This window comes from Schistocerca cancellata, unplaced genomic scaffold (assembly GCF_023864275.1).
Source record: "Schistocerca cancellata isolate TAMUIC-IGC-003103 unplaced genomic scaffold, iqSchCanc2.1 HiC_scaffold_432, whole genome shotgun sequence".
NCBI classification, from domain to species: domain Eukaryota; kingdom Metazoa; phylum Arthropoda; class Insecta; order Orthoptera; family Acrididae; genus Schistocerca; species Schistocerca cancellata.
In genome coordinates this window covers 1-16,506 of record NW_026046449.1, presented here as the reverse complement: position 1 = coordinate 16,506, position 16,506 = coordinate 1, and the positions used below count along the sequence as shown (strand labels likewise).

The window sequence follows — 16,506 nt, the reverse complement described above, 5'->3', positions numbered from 1 at the left end:
CTAGTAGCTCCGAACGGCCGCCCACGGCGTCTCGGACACGCCGGTCAGGCCCGCGCCCGTCTCGCAGATGTTTCTCGTGCTTGTGCTGTCATATGGGCCGCGACCCGAGCGGCAGCGAGCGGCAGTCGAGCAAAGTCGGGACAAGTCGGGACGGGAGGGGGGACAGGCGCGAATGCAAATGCACCGCGCAAATTACGCATAAATCTGGAAGCGCGGCGTGTGTCAGGCAGGTGAGAAAGCTTCCGTCGGTCCAGCAGGACACTGCAACACCCCGCGCAGTGCCCCCGCCGCCCGGCCGCGCGCAAGCCCTGCGCCGGATAACAGGAACAAGGCGCGTCGCCAGTGGGTGTCGGAGGCCGCACGCACCAAACGAATGACAGGCGGTGCATCGAGCAGCTGTGTTGTGCGTCTCACCTACGTTCGGCAGTCGCCTATGAGACGCCGAGGCGAGCGCGCACTCCGCGCCACCTTCGAGGTGGAAAGACGCGCTTTGCGTCAAATGTGCCACGGAAAGCGGCGATTGCGTGTGTTGGGAGAAGAGGCGAATGCTTCCTCCGTGGTGCGGCTACAGTATAAGGACGCCAACGGCCATACCATGTTGACTACACCGGTTCTCGTCCGATCACCGAAGTTAAGCAACATCGGGCGCGGTTAGTACTTGGATGGGTGACCGCCTGGGAACACCGCGTGCTGTTGGCTCTTTCTCATTTTTTCATTTTTACGTCGCTACACCTGCCAGGCCTCTTTTCATAATAACTTTCAGGTGTCGACAAAGATGCTTCCACAAGCATTTTAAAGTACTGTATTAAACGTAAGATACGAAATTACGGTAATGAACTCGGTTTGAGTAAGAATGCGCGAAGGAAGAGTGCTAGGAACTCGTTGAAAATGACAAAACACTACCAATCGACAGATGTGTTCTTGAAATGCGCCAGAGCCTACTGTTACGCAGCAGTGCTAAATTCCGAAAAGTAACTAAATAAATAAATAAATAAAAAAAAACCAACCGTTCTCGTGCCATCACCCAAGTTAAGCAACAACGTTAGTATTCGGATCGGCGACTGCCTGGGACCTCTGGCTGTCTTCATATTTTGCTTTCTTGTCGCCAGCCCTGCCAGCCGTCTCTTCACGCTACCTTTCCGATGCGACAAAGATGTTTCCACAATGACTTAAATCTGTTGTAATAAACAAAAGATACGATATTAGGGAACTCAGTTTGAAGAAGCGTGTGCCAAGGAAGATTTCCAAAGTGTCTCTGGAAATAACAAAACAGTATTAAGCGGCAGAAATGTTCCGAAATACGTCCGGGCTTATTGTTTTGTAGCAGTGTACACGTGCAAATTTGTAAACAAAAATTCTGTGTCTTCTGTCCTTGGTTTCGCACCTTTCCATGGCACGGCACAGCGCTGCTCTAGTAGCTCCGAACGGCCGCCCACGGCGTCTCGGACACGCCGGTCAGGCCCGCGCCCGTCTCGCAGATGTTTCTCGTGCTTGTGCTGTCATATGGGCCGCGACCCGAGCGGCAGCGAGCGGCAGTCGAGCAAAGTCGGGACAAGTCGGGACGGGAGGGGGGACAGGCGCGAATGCAAATGCACCGCGCAAATTACGCATAAATCTGGAAGCGCGGCGTGTGTCAGGCAGGTGAGAAAGCTTCCGTCGGTCCAGCAGGACACTGCAACACCCCGCGCAGTGCCCCCGCCGCCCGGCCGCGCGCAAGCCCTGCGCCGGATAACAGGAACAAGGCGCGTCGCCAGTGGGTGTCGGAGGCCGCACGCACCAAACGAATGACAGGCGGTGCATCGAGCAGCTGTGTTGTGCGTCTCACCTACGTTCGGCAGTCGCCTATGAGACGCCGAGGCGAGCGCGCACTCCGCGCCACCTTCGAGGTGGAAAGACGCGCTTTGCGTCAAATGTGCCACGGAAAGCGGCGATTGCGTGTGTTGGGAGAAGAGGCGAATGCTTCCTCCGTGGTGCGGCTACAGTATAAGGACGCCAACGGCCATACCATGTTGACTACACCGGTTCTCGTCCGATCACCGAAGTTAAGCAACATCGGGCGCGGTTAGTACTTGGATGGGTGACCGCCTGGGAACACCGCGTGCTGTTGGCTCTTTCTCATTTTTTCATTTTTACGTCGCTACACCTGCCAGGCCTCTTTTCATAATAACTTTCAGGTGTCGACAAAGATGCTTCCACAAGCATTTTAAAGTACTGTATTAAACGTAAGATACGAAATTACGGTAATGAACTCGGTTTGAGTAAGAATGCGCGAAGGAAGAGTGCTAGGAACTCGTTGAAAATGACAAAACACTACCAATCGACAGATGTGTTCTTGAAATGCGCCAGAGCCTACTGTTACGCAGCAGTGCTAAATTCCGAAAAGTAACTAAATAAATAAATAAATAAAAAAAAACCAACCGTTCTCGTGCCATCACCCAAGTTAAGCAACAACGTTAGTATTCGGATCGGCGACTGCCTGGGACCTCTGGCTGTCTTCATATTTTGCTTTCTTGTCGCCAGCCCTGCCAGCCGTCTCTTCACGCTACCTTTCCGATGCGACAAAGATGTTTCCACAATGACTTAAATCTGTTGTAATAAACAAAAGATACGATATTAGGGAACTCAGTTTGAAGAAGCGTGTGCCAAGGAAGATTTCCAAAGTGTCTCTGGAAATAACAAAACAGTATTAAGCGGCAGAAATGTTCCGAAATACGTCCGGGCTTATTGTTTTGTAGCAGTGTACACGTGCAAATTTGTAAACAAAAATTCTGTGTCTTCTGTCCTTGGTTTCGCACCTTTCCATGGCACGGCACAGCGCTGCTCTAGTAGCTCCGAACGGCCGCCCACGGCGTCTCGGACACGCCGGTCAGGCCCGCGCCCGTCTCGCAGATGTTTCTCGTGCTTGTGCTGTCATATGGGCCGCGACCCGAGCGGCAGCGAGCGGCAGTCGAGCAAAGTCGGGACAAGTCGGGACGGGAGGGGGGACAGGCGCGAATGCAAATGCACCGCGCAAATTACGCATAAATCTGGAAGCGCGGCGTGTGTCAGGCAGGTGAGAAAGCTTCCGTCGGTCCAGCAGGACACTGCAACACCCCGCGCAGTGCCCCCGCCGCCCGGCCGCGCGCAAGCCCTGCGCCGGATAACAGGAACAAGGCGCGTCGCCAGTGGGTGTCGGAGGCCGCACGCACCAAACGAATGACAGGCGGTGCATCGAGCAGCTGTGTTGTGCGTCTCACCTACGTTCGGCAGTCGCCTATGAGACGCCGAGGCGAGCGCGCACTCCGCGCCACCTTCGAGGTGGAAAGACGCGCTTTGCGTCAAATGTGCCACGGAAAGCGGCGATTGCGTGTGTTGGGAGAAGAGGCGAATGCTTCCTCCGTGGTGCGGCTACAGTATAAGGACGCCAACGGCCATACCATGTTGACTACACCGGTTCTCGTCCGATCACCGAAGTTAAGCAACATCGGGCGCGGTTAGTACTTGGATGGGTGACCGCCTGGGAACACCGCGTGCTGTTGGCTCTTTCTCATTTTTTCATTTTTACGTCGCTACACCTGCCAGGCCTCTTTTCATAATAACTTTCAGGTGTCGACAAAGATGCTTCCACAAGCATTTTAAAGTACTGTATTAAACGTAAGATACGAAATTACGGTAATGAACTCGGTTTGAGTAAGAATGCGCGAAGGAAGAGTGCTAGGAACTCGTTGAAAATGACAAAACACTACCAATCGACAGATGTGTTCTTGAAATGCGCCAGAGCCTACTGTTACGCAGCAGTGCTAAATTCCGAAAAGTAACTAAATAAATAAATAAATAAAAAAAAACCAACCGTTCTCGTGCCATCACCCAAGTTAAGCAACAACGTTAGTATTCGGATCGGCGACTGCCTGGGACCTCTGGCTGTCTTCATATTTTGCTTTCTTGTCGCCAGCCCTGCCAGCCGTCTCTTCACGCTACCTTTCCGATGCGACAAAGATGTTTCCACAATGACTTAAATCTGTTGTAATAAACAAAAGATACGATATTAGGGAACTCAGTTTGAAGAAGCGTGTGCCAAGGAAGATTTCCAAAGTGTCTCTGGAAATAACAAAACAGTATTAAGCGGCAGAAATGTTCCGAAATACGTCCGGGCTTATTGTTTTGTAGCAGTGTACACGTGCAAATTTGTAAACAAAAATTCTGTGTCTTCTGTCCTTGGTTTCGCACCTTTCCATGGCACGGCACAGCGCTGCTCTAGTAGCTCCGAACGGCCGCCCACGGCGTCTCGGACACGCCGGTCAGGCCCGCGCCCGTCTCGCAGATGTTTCTCGTGCTTGTGCTGTCATATGGGCCGCGACCCGAGCGGCAGCGAGCGGCAGTCGAGCAAAGTCGGGACAAGTCGGGACGGGAGGGGGGACAGGCGCGAATGCAAATGCACCGCGCAAATTACGCATAAATCTGGAAGCGCGGCGTGTGTCAGGCAGGTGAGAAAGCTTCCGTCGGTCCAGCAGGACACTGCAACACCCCGCGCAGTGCCCCCGCCGCCCGGCCGCGCGCAAGCCCTGCGCCGGATAACAGGAACAAGGCGCGTCGCCAGTGGGTGTCGGAGGCCGCACGCACCAAACGAATGACAGGCGGTGCATCGAGCAGCTGTGTTGTGCGTCTCACCTACGTTCGGCAGTCGCCTATGAGACGCCGAGGCGAGCGCGCACTCCGCGCCACCTTCGAGGTGGAAAGACGCGCTTTGCGTCAAATGTGCCACGGAAAGCGGCGATTGCGTGTGTTGGGAGAAGAGGCGAATGCTTCCTCCGTGGTGCGGCTACAGTATAAGGACGCCAACGGCCATACCATGTTGACTACACCGGTTCTCGTCCGATCACCGAAGTTAAGCAACATCGGGCGCGGTTAGTACTTGGATGGGTGACCGCCTGGGAACACCGCGTGCTGTTGGCTCTTTCTCATTTTTTCATTTTTACGTCGCTACACCTGCCAGGCCTCTTTTCATAATAACTTTCAGGTGTCGACAAAGATGCTTCCACAAGCATTTTAAAGTACTGTATTAAACGTAAGATACGAAATTACGGTAATGAACTCGGTTTGAGTAAGAATGCGCGAAGGAAGAGTGCTAGGAACTCGTTGAAAATGACAAAACACTACCAATCGACAGATGTGTTCTTGAAATGCGCCAGAGCCTACTGTTACGCAGCAGTGCTAAATTCCGAAAAGTAACTAAATAAATAAATAAATAAAAAAAAACCAACCGTTCTCGTGCCATCACCCAAGTTAAGCAACAACGTTAGTATTCGGATCGGCGACTGCCTGGGACCTCTGGCTGTCTTCATATTTTGCTTTCTTGTCGCCAGCCCTGCCAGCCGTCTCTTCACGCTACCTTTCCGATGCGACAAAGATGTTTCCACAATGACTTAAATCTGTTGTAATAAACAAAAGATACGATATTAGGGAACTCAGTTTGAAGAAGCGTGTGCCAAGGAAGATTTCCAAAGTGTCTCTGGAAATAACAAAACAGTATTAAGCGGCAGAAATGTTCCGAAATACGTCCGGGCTTATTGTTTTGTAGCAGTGTACACGTGCAAATTTGTAAACAAAAATTCTGTGTCTTCTGTCCTTGGTTTCGCACCTTTCCATGGCACGGCACAGCGCTGCTCTAGTAGCTCCGAACGGCCGCCCACGGCGTCTCGGACACGCCGGTCAGGCCCGCGCCCGTCTCGCAGATGTTTCTCGTGCTTGTGCTGTCATATGGGCCGCGACCCGAGCGGCAGCGAGCGGCAGTCGAGCAAAGTCGGGACAAGTCGGGACGGGAGGGGGGACAGGCGCGAATGCAAATGCACCGCGCAAATTACGCATAAATCTGGAAGCGCGGCGTGTGTCAGGCAGGTGAGAAAGCTTCCGTCGGTCCAGCAGGACACTGCAACACCCCGCGCAGTGCCCCCGCCGCCCGGCCGCGCGCAAGCCCTGCGCCGGATAACAGGAACAAGGCGCGTCGCCAGTGGGTGTCGGAGGCCGCACGCACCAAACGAATGACAGGCGGTGCATCGAGCAGCTGTGTTGTGCGTCTCACCTACGTTCGGCAGTCGCCTATGAGACGCCGAGGCGAGCGCGCACTCCGCGCCACCTTCGAGGTGGAAAGACGCGCTTTGCGTCAAATGTGCCACGGAAAGCGGCGATTGCGTGTGTTGGGAGAAGAGGCGAATGCTTCCTCCGTGGTGCGGCTACAGTATAAGGACGCCAACGGCCATACCATGTTGACTACACCGGTTCTCGTCCGATCACCGAAGTTAAGCAACATCGGGCGCGGTTAGTACTTGGATGGGTGACCGCCTGGGAACACCGCGTGCTGTTGGCTCTTTCTCATTTTTTCATTTTTACGTCGCTACACCTGCCAGGCCTCTTTTCATAATAACTTTCAGGTGTCGACAAAGATGCTTCCACAAGCATTTTAAAGTACTGTATTAAACGTAAGATACGAAATTACGGTAATGAACTCGGTTTGAGTAAGAATGCGCGAAGGAAGAGTGCTAGGAACTCGTTGAAAATGACAAAACACTACCAATCGACAGATGTGTTCTTGAAATGCGCCAGAGCCTACTGTTACGCAGCAGTGCTAAATTCCGAAAAGTAACTAAATAAATAAATAAATAAAAAAAAACCAACCGTTCTCGTGCCATCACCCAAGTTAAGCAACAACGTTAGTATTCGGATCGGCGACTGCCTGGGACCTCTGGCTGTCTTCATATTTTGCTTTCTTGTCGCCAGCCCTGCCAGCCGTCTCTTCACGCTACCTTTCCGATGCGACAAAGATGTTTCCACAATGACTTAAATCTGTTGTAATAAACAAAAGATACGATATTAGGGAACTCAGTTTGAAGAAGCGTGTGCCAAGGAAGATTTCCAAAGTGTCTCTGGAAATAACAAAACAGTATTAAGCGGCAGAAATGTTCCGAAATACGTCCGGGCTTATTGTTTTGTAGCAGTGTACACGTGCAAATTTGTAAACAAAAATTCTGTGTCTTCTGTCCTTGGTTTCGCACCTTTCCATGGCACGGCACAGCGCTGCTCTAGTAGCTCCGAACGGCCGCCCACGGCGTCTCGGACACGCCGGTCAGGCCCGCGCCCGTCTCGCAGATGTTTCTCGTGCTTGTGCTGTCATATGGGCCGCGACCCGAGCGGCAGCGAGCGGCAGTCGAGCAAAGTCGGGACAAGTCGGGACGGGAGGGGGGACAGGCGCGAATGCAAATGCACCGCGCAAATTACGCATAAATCTGGAAGCGCGGCGTGTGTCAGGCAGGTGAGAAAGCTTCCGTCGGTCCAGCAGGACACTGCAACACCCCGCGCAGTGCCCCCGCCGCCCGGCCGCGCGCAAGCCCTGCGCCGGATAACAGGAACAAGGCGCGTCGCCAGTGGGTGTCGGAGGCCGCACGCACCAAACGAATGACAGGCGGTGCATCGAGCAGCTGTGTTGTGCGTCTCACCTACGTTCGGCAGTCGCCTATGAGACGCCGAGGCGAGCGCGCACTCCGCGCCACCTTCGAGGTGGAAAGACGCGCTTTGCGTCAAATGTGCCACGGAAAGCGGCGATTGCGTGTGTTGGGAGAAGAGGCGAATGCTTCCTCCGTGGTGCGGCTACAGTATAAGGACGCCAACGGCCATACCATGTTGACTACACCGGTTCTCGTCCGATCACCGAAGTTAAGCAACATCGGGCGCGGTTAGTACTTGGATGGGTGACCGCCTGGGAACACCGCGTGCTGTTGGCTCTTTCTCATTTTTTCATTTTTACGTCGCTACACCTGCCAGGCCTCTTTTCATAATAACTTTCAGGTGTCGACAAAGATGCTTCCACAAGCATTTTAAAGTACTGTATTAAACGTAAGATACGAAATTACGGTAATGAACTCGGTTTGAGTAAGAATGCGCGAAGGAAGAGTGCTAGGAACTCGTTGAAAATGACAAAACACTACCAATCGACAGATGTGTTCTTGAAATGCGCCAGAGCCTACTGTTACGCAGCAGTGCTAAATTCCGAAAAGTAACTAAATAAATAAATAAATAAAAAAAAACCAACCGTTCTCGTGCCATCACCCAAGTTAAGCAACAACGTTAGTATTCGGATCGGCGACTGCCTGGGACCTCTGGCTGTCTTCATATTTTGCTTTCTTGTCGCCAGCCCTGCCAGCCGTCTCTTCACGCTACCTTTCCGATGCGACAAAGATGTTTCCACAATGACTTAAATCTGTTGTAATAAACAAAAGATACGATATTAGGGAACTCAGTTTGAAGAAGCGTGTGCCAAGGAAGATTTCCAAAGTGTCTCTGGAAATAACAAAACAGTATTAAGCGGCAGAAATGTTCCGAAATACGTCCGGGCTTATTGTTTTGTAGCAGTGTACACGTGCAAATTTGTAAACAAAAATTCTGTGTCTTCTGTCCTTGGTTTCGCACCTTTCCATGGCACGGCACAGCGCTGCTCTAGTAGCTCCGAACGGCCGCCCACGGCGTCTCGGACACGCCGGTCAGGCCCGCGCCCGTCTCGCAGATGTTTCTCGTGCTTGTGCTGTCATATGGGCCGCGACCCGAGCGGCAGCGAGCGGCAGTCGAGCAAAGTCGGGACAAGTCGGGACGGGAGGGGGGACAGGCGCGAATGCAAATGCACCGCGCAAATTACGCATAAATCTGGAAGCGCGGCGTGTGTCAGGCAGGTGAGAAAGCTTCCGTCGGTCCAGCAGGACACTGCAACACCCCGCGCAGTGCCCCCGCCGCCCGGCCGCGCGCAAGCCCTGCGCCGGATAACAGGAACAAGGCGCGTCGCCAGTGGGTGTCGGAGGCCGCACGCACCAAACGAATGACAGGCGGTGCATCGAGCAGCTGTGTTGTGCGTCTCACCTACGTTCGGCAGTCGCCTATGAGACGCCGAGGCGAGCGCGCACTCCGCGCCACCTTCGAGGTGGAAAGACGCGCTTTGCGTCAAATGTGCCACGGAAAGCGGCGATTGCGTGTGTTGGGAGAAGAGGCGAATGCTTCCTCCGTGGTGCGGCTACAGTATAAGGACGCCAACGGCCATACCATGTTGACTACACCGGTTCTCGTCCGATCACCGAAGTTAAGCAACATCGGGCGCGGTTAGTACTTGGATGGGTGACCGCCTGGGAACACCGCGTGCTGTTGGCTCTTTCTCATTTTTTCATTTTTACGTCGCTACACCTGCCAGGCCTCTTTTCATAATAACTTTCAGGTGTCGACAAAGATGCTTCCACAAGCATTTTAAAGTACTGTATTAAACGTAAGATACGAAATTACGGTAATGAACTCGGTTTGAGTAAGAATGCGCGAAGGAAGAGTGCTAGGAACTCGTTGAAAATGACAAAACACTACCAATCGACAGATGTGTTCTTGAAATGCGCCAGAGCCTACTGTTACGCAGCAGTGCTAAATTCCGAAAAGTAACTAAATAAATAAATAAATAAAAAAAAACCAACCGTTCTCGTGCCATCACCCAAGTTAAGCAACAACGTTAGTATTCGGATCGGCGACTGCCTGGGACCTCTGGCTGTCTTCATATTTTGCTTTCTTGTCGCCAGCCCTGCCAGCCGTCTCTTCACGCTACCTTTCCGATGCGACAAAGATGTTTCCACAATGACTTAAATCTGTTGTAATAAACAAAAGATACGATATTAGGGAACTCAGTTTGAAGAAGCGTGTGCCAAGGAAGATTTCCAAAGTGTCTCTGGAAATAACAAAACAGTATTAAGCGGCAGAAATGTTCCGAAATACGTCCGGGCTTATTGTTTTGTAGCAGTGTACACGTGCAAATTTGTAAACAAAAATTCTGTGTCTTCTGTCCTTGGTTTCGCACCTTTCCATGGCACGGCACAGCGCTGCTCTAGTAGCTCCGAACGGCCGCCCACGGCGTCTCGGACACGCCGGTCAGGCCCGCGCCCGTCTCGCAGATGTTTCTCGTGCTTGTGCTGTCATATGGGCCGCGACCCGAGCGGCAGCGAGCGGCAGTCGAGCAAAGTCGGGACAAGTCGGGACGGGAGGGGGGACAGGCGCGAATGCAAATGCACCGCGCAAATTACGCATAAATCTGGAAGCGCGGCGTGTGTCAGGCAGGTGAGAAAGCTTCCGTCGGTCCAGCAGGACACTGCAACACCCCGCGCAGTGCCCCCGCCGCCCGGCCGCGCGCAAGCCCTGCGCCGGATAACAGGAACAAGGCGCGTCGCCAGTGGGTGTCGGAGGCCGCACGCACCAAACGAATGACAGGCGGTGCATCGAGCAGCTGTGTTGTGCGTCTCACCTACGTTCGGCAGTCGCCTATGAGACGCCGAGGCGAGCGCGCACTCCGCGCCACCTTCGAGGTGGAAAGACGCGCTTTGCGTCAAATGTGCCACGGAAAGCGGCGATTGCGTGTGTTGGGAGAAGAGGCGAATGCTTCCTCCGTGGTGCGGCTACAGTATAAGGACGCCAACGGCCATACCATGTTGACTACACCGGTTCTCGTCCGATCACCGAAGTTAAGCAACATCGGGCGCGGTTAGTACTTGGATGGGTGACCGCCTGGGAACACCGCGTGCTGTTGGCTCTTTCTCATTTTTTCATTTTTACGTCGCTACACCTGCCAGGCCTCTTTTCATAATAGCTTTCAGGTGTCGACAAAGATGCTTCCACAAGCATTTTAAAGTACTGTATTAAACGTAAGATACGAAATTACGGTAATGAACTCGGTTTGAGTAAGAATGCGCGAAGGAAGAGTGCTAGGAACTCGTTGAAAATGACAAAACACTACCAATCGACAGATGTGTTCTTGAAATGCGCCAGAGCCTACTGTTACGCAGCAGTGCTAAATTCCGAAAAGTAACTAAATAAATAAATAAATAAAAAAAAACCAACCGTTCTCGTGCCATCACCCAAGTTAAGCAACAACGTTAGTATTCGGATCGGCGACTGCCTGGGACCTCTGGCTGTCTTCATATTTTGCTTTCTTGTCGCCAGCCCTGCCAGCCGTCTCTTCACGCTACCTTTCCGATGCGACAAAGATGTTTCCACAATGACTTAAATCTGTTGTAATAAACAAAAGATACGATATTAGGGAACTCAGTTTGAAGAAGCGTGTGCCAAGGAAGATTTCCAAAGTGTCTCTGGAAATAACAAAACAGTATTAAGCGGCAGAAATGTTCCGAAATACGTCCGGGCTTATTGTTTTGTAGCAGTGTACACGTGCAAATTTGTAAACAAAAATTCTGTGTCTTCTGTCCTTGGTTTCGCACCTTTCCATGGCACGGCACAGCGCTGCTCTAGTAGCTCCGAACGGCCGCCCACGGCGTCTCGGACACGCCGGTCAGGCCCGCGCCCGTCTCGCAGATGTTTCTCGTGCTTGTGCTGTCATATGGGCCGCGACCCGAGCGGCAGCGAGCGGCAGTCGAGCAAAGTCGGGACAAGTCGGGACGGGAGGGGGGACAGGCGCGAATGCAAATGCACCGCGCAAATTACGCATAAATCTGGAAGCGCGGCGTGTGTCAGGCAGGTGAGAAAGCTTCCGTCGGTCCAGCAGGACACTGCAACACCCCGCGCAGTGCCCCCGCCGCCCGGCCGCGCGCAAGCCCTGCGCCGGATAACAGGAACAAGGCGCGTCGCCAGTGGGTGTCGGAGGCCGCACGCACCAAACGAATGACAGGCGGTGCATCGAGCAGCTGTGTTGTGCGTCTCACCTACGTTCGGCAGTCGCCTATGAGACGCCGAGGCGAGCGCGCACTCCGCGCCACCTTCGAGGTGGAAAGACGCGCTTTGCGTCAAATGTGCCACGGAAAGCGGCGATTGCGTGTGTTGGGAGAAGAGGCGAATGCTTCCTCCGTGGTGCGGCTACAGTATAAGGACGCCAACGGCCATACCATGTTGACTACACCGGTTCTCGTCCGATCACCGAAGTTAAGCAACATCGGGCGCGGTTAGTACTTGGATGGGTGACCGCCTGGGAACACCGCGTGCTGTTGGCTCTTTCTCATTTTTTCATTTTTACGTCGCTACACCTGCCAGGCCTCTTTTCATAATAACTTTCAGGTGTCGACAAAGATGCTTCCACAAGCATTTTAAAGTACTGTATTAAACGTAAGATACGAAATTACGGTAATGAACTCGGTTTGAGTAAGAATGCGCGAAGGAAGAGTGCTAGGAACTCGTTGAAAATGACAAAACACTACCAATCGACAGATGTGTTCTTGAAATGCGCCAGAGCCTACTGTTACGCAGCAGTGCTAAATTCCGAAAAGTAACTAAATAAATAAATAAATAAAAAAAAACCAACCGTTCTCGTGCCATCACCCAAGTTAAGCAACAACGTTAGTATTCGGATCGGCGACTGCCTGGGACCTCTGGCTGTCTTCATATTTTGCTTTCTTGTCGCCAGCCCTGCCAGCCGTCTCTTCACGCTACCTTTCCGATGCGACAAAGATGTTTCCACAATGACTTAAATCTGTTGTAATAAACAAAAGATACGATATTAGGGAACTCAGTTTGAAGAAGCGTGTGCCAAGGAAGATTTCCAAAGTGTCTCTGGAAATAACAAAACAGTATTAAGCGGCAGAAATGTTCCGAAATACGTCCGGGCTTATTGTTTTGTAGCAGTGTACACGTGCAAATTTGTAAACAAAAATTCTGTGTCTTCTGTCCTTGGTTTCGCACCTTTCCATGGCACGGCACAGCGCTGCTCTAGTAGCTCCGAACGGCCGCCCACGGCGTCTCGGACACGCCGGTCAGGCCCGCGCCCGTCTCGCAGATGTTTCTCGTGCTTGTGCTGTCATATGGGCCGCGACCCGAGCGGCAGCGAGCGGCAGTCGAGCAAAGTCGGGACAAGTCGGGACGGGAGGGGGGACAGGCGCGAATGCAAATGCACCGCGCAAATTACGCATAAATCTGGAAGCGCGGCGTGTGTCAGGCAGGTGAGAAAGCTTCCGTCGGTCCAGCAGGACACTGCAACACCCCGCGCAGTGCCCCCGCCGCCCGGCCGCGCGCAAGCCCTGCGCCGGATAACAGGAACAAGGCGCGTCGCCAGTGGGTGTCGGAGGCCGCACGCACCAAACGAATGACAGGCGGTGCATCGAGCAGCTGTGTTGTGCGTCTCACCTACGTTCGGCAGTCGCCTATGAGACGCCGAGGCGAGCGCGCACTCCGCGCCACCTTCGAGGTGGAAAGACGCGCTTTGCGTCAAATGTGCCACGGAAAGCGGCGATTGCGTGTGTTGGGAGAAGAGGCGAATGCTTCCTCCGTGGTGCGGCTACAGTATAAGGACGCCAACGGCCATACCATGTTGACTACACCGGTTCTCGTCCGATCACCGAAGTTAAGCAACATCGGGCGCGGTTAGTACTTGGATGGGTGACCGCCTGGGAACACCGCGTGCTGTTGGCTCTTTCTCATTTTTTCATTTTTACGTCGCTACACCTGCCAGGCCTCTTTTCATAATAACTTTCAGGTGTCGACAAAGATGCTTCCACAAGCATTTTAAAGTACTGTATTAAACGTAAGATACGAAATTACGGTAATGAACTCGGTTTGAGTAAGAATGCGCGAAGGAAGAGTGCTAGGAACTCGTTGAAAATGACAAAACACTACCAATCGACAGATGTGTTCTTGAAATGCGCCAGAGCCTACTGTTACGCAGCAGTGCTAAATTCCGAAAAGTAACTAAATAAATAAATAAATAAAAAAAAACCAACCGTTCTCGTGCCATCACCCAAGTTAAGCAACAACGTTAGTATTCGGATCGGCGACTGCCTGGGACCTCTGGCTGTCTTCATATTTTGCTTTCTTGTCGCCAGCCCTGCCAGCCGTCTCTTCACGCTACCTTTCCGATGCGACAAAGATGTTTCCACAATGACTTAAATCTGTTGTAATAAACAAAAGATACGATATTAGGGAACTCAGTTTGAAGAAGCGTGTGCCAAGGAAGATTTCCAAAGTGTCTCTGGAAATAACAAAACAGTATTAAGCGGCAGAAATGTTCCGAAATACGTCCGGGCTTATTGTTTTGTAGCAGTGTACACGTGCAAATTTGTAAACAAAAATTCTGTGTCTTCTGTCCTTGGTTTCGCACCTTTCCATGGCACGGCACAGCGCTGCTCTAGTAGCTCCGAACGGCCGCCCACGGCGTCTCGGACACGCCGGTCAGGCCCGCGCCCGTCTCGCAGATGTTTCTCGTGCTTGTGCTGTCATATGGGCCGCGACCCGAGCGGCAGCGAGCGGCAGTCGAGCAAAGTCGGGACAAGTCGGGACGGGAGGGGGGACAGGCGCGAATGCAAATGCACCGCGCAAATTACGCATAAATCTGGAAGCGCGGCGTGTGTCAGGCAGGTGAGAAAGCTTCCGTCGGTCCAGCAGGACACTGCAACACCCCGCGCAGTGCCCCCGCCGCCCGGCCGCGCGCAAGCCCTGCGCCGGATAACAGGAACAAGGCGCGTCGCCAGTGGGTGTCGGAGGCCGCACGCACCAAACGAATGACAGGCGGTGCATCGAGCAGCTGTGTTGTGCGTCTCACCTACGTTCGGCAGTCGCCTATGAGACGCCGAGGCGAGCGCGCACTCCGCGCCACCTTCGAGGTGGAAAGACGCGCTTTGCGTCAAATGTGCCACGGAAAGCGGCGATTGCGTGTGTTGGGAGAAGAGGCGAATGCTTCCTCCGTGGTGCGGCTACAGTATAAGGACGCCAACGGCCATACCATGTTGACTACACCGGTTCTCGTCCGATCACCGAAGTTAAGCAACATCGGGCGCGGTTAGTACTTGGATGGGTGACCGCCTGGGAACACCGCGTGCTGTTGGCTCTTTCTCATTTTTTCATTTTTACGTCGCTACACCTGCCAGGCCTCTTTTCATAATAACTTTCAGGTGTCGACAAAGATGCTTCCACAAGCATTTTAAAGTACTGTATTAAACGTAAGATACGAAATTACGGTAATGAACTCGGTTTGAGTAAGAATGCGCGAAGGAAGAGTGCTAGGAACTCGTTGAAAATGACAAAACACTACCAATCGACAGATGTGTTCTTGAAATGCGCCAGAGCCTACTGTTACGCAGCAGTGCTAAATTCCGAAAAGTAACTAAATAAATAAATAAATAAAAAAAAACCAACCGTTCTCGTGCCATCACCCAAGTTAAGCAACAACGTTAGTATTCGGATCGGCGACTGCCTGGGACCTCTGGCTGTCTTCATATTTTGCTTTCTTGTCGCCAGCCCTGCCAGCCGTCTCTTCACGCTACCTTTCCGATGCGACAAAGATGTTTCCACAATGACTTAAATCTGTTGTAATAAACAAAAGATACGATATTAGGGAACTCAGTTTGAAGAAGCGTGTGCCAAGGAAGATTTCCAAAGTGTCTCTGGAAATAACAAAACAGTATTAAGCGGCAGAAATGTTCCGAAATACGTCCGGGCTTATTGTTTTGTAGCAGTGTACACGTGCAAATTTGTAAACAAAAATTCTGTGTCTTCTGTCCTTGGTTTCGCACCTTTCCATGGCACGGCACAGCGCTGCTCTAGTAGCTCCGAACGGCCGCCCACGGCGTCTCGGACACGCCGGTCAGGCCCGCGCCCGTCTCGCAGATGTTTCTCGTGCTTGTGCTGTCATATGGGCCGCGACCCGAGCGGCAGCGAGCGGCAGTCGAGCAAAGTCGGGACAAGTCGGGACGGGAGGGGGGACAGGCGCGAATGCAAATGCACCGCGCAAATTACGCATAAATCTGGAAGCGCGGCGTGTGTCAGGCAGGTGAGAAAGCTTCCGTCGGTCCAGCAGGACACTGCAACACCCCGCGCAGTGCCCCCGCCGCCCGGCCGCGCGCAAGCCCTGCGCCGGATAACAGGAACAAGGCGCGTCGCCAGTGGGTGTCGGAGGCCGCACGCACCAAACGAATGACAGGCGGTGCATCGAGCAGCTGTGTTGTGCGTCTCACCTACGTTCGGCAGTCGCCTATGAGACGCCGAGGCGAGCGCGCACTCCGCGCCACCTTCGAGGTGGAAAGACGCGCTTTGCGTCAAATGTGCCACGGAAAGCGGCGATTGCGTGTGTTGGGAGAAGAGGCGAATGCTTCCTCCGTGGTGCGGCTACAGTATAAGGACGCCAACGGCCATACCATGTTGACTACACCGGTTCTCGTCCGATCACCGAAGTTAAGCAACATCGGGCGCGGTTAGTACTTGGATGGGTGACCGCCTGGGAACACCGCGTGCTGTTGGCTCTTTCTCATTTTTTCATTTTTACGTCGCTACACCTGCCAGGCCTCTTTTCATAATAACTTTCAGGTGTCGACAAAGATGCTTCCACAAGCATTTTAAAGTACTGTATTAAACGTAAGATACGAAATTACGGTAATGAACTCGGTTTGAGTAAGAATGCGCGAAGGAAGAGTGCTAGGAACTCGTTGAAAATGACAAAACACTACCAATCGACAGATGTGTTCTTGAAATGCGCCAGAGCCTACTGTTACGCAGCAGTGCTAAATTCCGAAAAGTAACTAAATAAAT

At 52.7% G+C, this 16,506-nt stretch overlaps 12 non-coding genes across 12 annotated transcripts; all 12 read left to right on the top strand.

The window, feature by feature from the left end:
* The first annotated feature begins 580 nt into the window (after positions 1 to 580).
* Positions 581 to 699, top strand: LOC126125121 (5S ribosomal RNA). Its single transcript, XR_007526449.1, has one exon. It is a non-coding gene; the product is annotated as a 5S ribosomal RNA (ribosomal RNA).
* A 1,292-nt stretch (positions 700 to 1,991) lies between these two features.
* LOC126125120 (5S ribosomal RNA) lies at positions 1,992 to 2,110 on the top strand. The gene has a single exon (XR_007526448.1). It is a non-coding gene; the product is annotated as a 5S ribosomal RNA (ribosomal RNA).
* A 1,292-nt stretch (positions 2,111 to 3,402) lies between these two features.
* On the top strand, positions 3,403 to 3,521 carry LOC126125119 (5S ribosomal RNA). The gene has a single exon (XR_007526447.1). It is a non-coding gene; the product is annotated as a 5S ribosomal RNA (ribosomal RNA).
* Positions 3,522 to 4,813: 1,292 nt separating this feature from the next.
* LOC126125118 (5S ribosomal RNA) lies at positions 4,814 to 4,932 on the top strand. Its single transcript, XR_007526446.1, has one exon. It is a non-coding gene; the product is annotated as a 5S ribosomal RNA (ribosomal RNA).
* Positions 4,933 to 6,224: 1,292 nt separating this feature from the next.
* LOC126125117 (5S ribosomal RNA) lies at positions 6,225 to 6,343 on the top strand. The gene has a single exon (XR_007526445.1). It is a non-coding gene; the product is annotated as a 5S ribosomal RNA (ribosomal RNA).
* A 1,292-nt stretch (positions 6,344 to 7,635) lies between these two features.
* Positions 7,636 to 7,754, top strand: LOC126125116 (5S ribosomal RNA). The gene has a single exon (XR_007526444.1). It is a non-coding gene; the product is annotated as a 5S ribosomal RNA (ribosomal RNA).
* A 1,292-nt stretch (positions 7,755 to 9,046) lies between these two features.
* Positions 9,047 to 9,165, top strand: LOC126125115 (5S ribosomal RNA). Its single transcript, XR_007526443.1, has one exon. It is a non-coding gene; the product is annotated as a 5S ribosomal RNA (ribosomal RNA).
* A 1,292-nt stretch (positions 9,166 to 10,457) lies between these two features.
* On the top strand, positions 10,458 to 10,576 carry LOC126125136 (5S ribosomal RNA). Its single transcript, XR_007526460.1, has one exon. It is a non-coding gene; the product is annotated as a 5S ribosomal RNA (ribosomal RNA).
* A 1,292-nt stretch (positions 10,577 to 11,868) lies between these two features.
* Positions 11,869 to 11,987, top strand: LOC126125133 (5S ribosomal RNA). The gene has a single exon (XR_007526459.1). It is a non-coding gene; the product is annotated as a 5S ribosomal RNA (ribosomal RNA).
* Positions 11,988 to 13,279: 1,292 nt separating this feature from the next.
* On the top strand, positions 13,280 to 13,398 carry LOC126125132 (5S ribosomal RNA). Its single transcript, XR_007526458.1, has one exon. It is a non-coding gene; the product is annotated as a 5S ribosomal RNA (ribosomal RNA).
* A 1,292-nt stretch (positions 13,399 to 14,690) lies between these two features.
* On the top strand, positions 14,691 to 14,809 carry LOC126125126 (5S ribosomal RNA). The gene has a single exon (XR_007526453.1). It is a non-coding gene; the product is annotated as a 5S ribosomal RNA (ribosomal RNA).
* A 1,292-nt stretch (positions 14,810 to 16,101) lies between these two features.
* Positions 16,102 to 16,220, top strand: LOC126125114 (5S ribosomal RNA). Its single transcript, XR_007526442.1, has one exon. It is a non-coding gene; the product is annotated as a 5S ribosomal RNA (ribosomal RNA).
* The last annotated feature ends 286 nt before the right edge of the window (positions 16,221 to 16,506 follow it).